Source organism: Pundamilia nyererei, unplaced genomic scaffold, assembly GCF_000239375.1.
Source record: "Pundamilia nyererei isolate P.nyererei 1_Seehausen unplaced genomic scaffold, PunNye1.0 scaffold00037, whole genome shotgun sequence".
Lineage (NCBI taxonomy): Eukaryota > Metazoa > Chordata > Actinopteri > Cichliformes > Cichlidae > Pundamilia > Pundamilia nyererei.
Window position 1 is genome coordinate 3,989,954 of NW_005187438.1, and position 2,270 is coordinate 3,992,223.

The following is a 2,270-nucleotide window of genomic DNA, read 5'->3' on the forward strand; positions in this document are numbered from 1 at the left end:
CATGAAAGTTGGAGCTGGCAGATCTTTTCACTGGCAGTCAGCAGCTAGCACCCTGGGCAATATACAAATACAACATAAGCATGTGAATGTGAATATGCCGAAGAAGAGTGTTCATACAAAAAGTCCTTCTGATTTTTAAAATTCTTTTTATCAGTTTTTGATACACTATTCAAAAACAATCACTCTCATACTATCTGCTATCTTTTTGCAGTGTATTTTGTAGATATTTGAAGTCAGACTTGAAATTCCAAACAAAATTCCAAACAGGCCGGAGGTGCCTACAAAGAAAAGGAGCAGAACTCCTATACTTCATATTTCAAGTTGCAGATAAAAGCACAATTAGTCAACTGTAGTTATAGGATGATTAAGAATTTATGATAAGAGCAATGATAAGCAACATCCTAATGATACATTTCTGTAACAGGGAAGAAACAAGATACAGCCCAGCAGGCGAGGGTGACTGGAAGTCAGCAGCAGAGAAAAAGACCGATTTGAAGTTCTTGTTTATGAGAGGAGGTCTGAGTTCTAGGCAGGCGTTAAGGTGGGATTTAGCAGGTAGGGTCACACTAAGATCAACATGGGCAAAGTAATTACTCAGAAAGAAGTCACACAGTAATCTGCTTTGTGAGGTCCAGCTGATTTTTCTCCTTTGTACAAGCACCGATGACCCGACCTTTGCTGCTTCTCCAGTATTCACTGCTCTTTGTGGGTTTAAGGCTCCAAATTAACTCAGCAAGATATAATGTGTCATCTCAATCTAATTAAAATCATTGCCTCAATTAATTGATGTAACCTAACAGTGACCATGAATAGCCTGCTCTGTACCAGCCCAGCATAATGAATCACTGTGAACTTCACCACAGCATTGTGATCTAACCAGTGTAGCCTGCACTGAACAGCCTGGTATGTTAACCTTAAAATAATACAAAATTAGTATAATTCAGTTTGTTTTGCAAGGAAGTTTCACAAACGTATTCAGCTACTCATCATGTATAGCGCCATCTGATTTAAAACCTCTCAAACGAGGATGTTACATGTAAGATTTAAAATTCCAGTTTAGCCAGTTTCACTTGCAGAGCACTCCTTACCTTTGAAAATCATCTTTCATCTTCCTCTTCTGTCCTCTCTTACCTACATCTTTCTCATTTCTGATTTTGTCACATTAATTTTTTTCTCTCTCTCTGAGAAATAGAGTAACTTTACATGGAGCTCACACACTCATTTTGTGCTAAACTGAGCAGAAATGACCTGGCTCTAAAAAAAAACCCTTTACTCAGCTTACGCTTGCTCCTCTTATGTGACACTAGCTAAATGGTGAAGTACTGCGAGCCATTTTATTTGCATCTGCACCATGAATGCATCACAGGGATGAGAAGAAAAAAAAGGGTGTGAGTGGGCTGTAGGATGTTTTCATTAGTTTCTTGTTACTGAGCAAGTATCTCCATGCTGTCATTGGAAGCAACTGCCAGGCTGCAGCAGGCAAAAACATAACTAATTTGACAGTAATATGCGTTAATCTGCTTATCATATTTAAATGCTCATTAAGAGAAGGTTCTGGATTGTTCTGGCCCACTTTAAACTCTGCTGGTAGGAGGGGACACCCTGCTGTCAGGATTGGGGTGAGCAGATCAGTGGATGGATCATACTGGATGGAAGGTGCAGGAGCTGAGGCTCTTTAGGATCCGTGGGGATGACAAGCAGCAACAAACCTGGGCTGTAGCCAGCAGGTGATGCGGTGCTGCTTTAAGCTTTTAAACTGTACTGATTTATTTTATGTTGCCTTTTTGCTCATATTCCAATTTCCTGAACAATGAGGTGGAAATATGAAGATAAAGGAATATGGACTCACTGACATTTTTGCAGCATTTGCTGAATCATTCAGTTTCTAAGAGACATTTTTTTTCAGGAAAGCATTCTTCTCTCCTTTTTTGAAAATGGCAGGTGCAGAAGCTAGATGTTTAAACTTTATGTAAATTCTAACTGGTAACAAACTTTATTGGCTTTTGTTAGTTTGTACTATTTTAAATATTTTCTTGGATCTTAGTGCAGAACAACGAATATGTTGTACTGCTTGAAAACAAAACAATAGAATATATATTAACCCTTTAAGACCTACCATAGAACCAAGTCCGCCAGAGCTTATCTTTATATTTTTACATGCTGTAGTGCCATTTTTGGGAGCATTTCAAGTTGCTATACATCAATACAACCATTATAGCCCAAATTTTAATAATATGTCTGCATTAAGTGCATAGTAATTACATAAATTG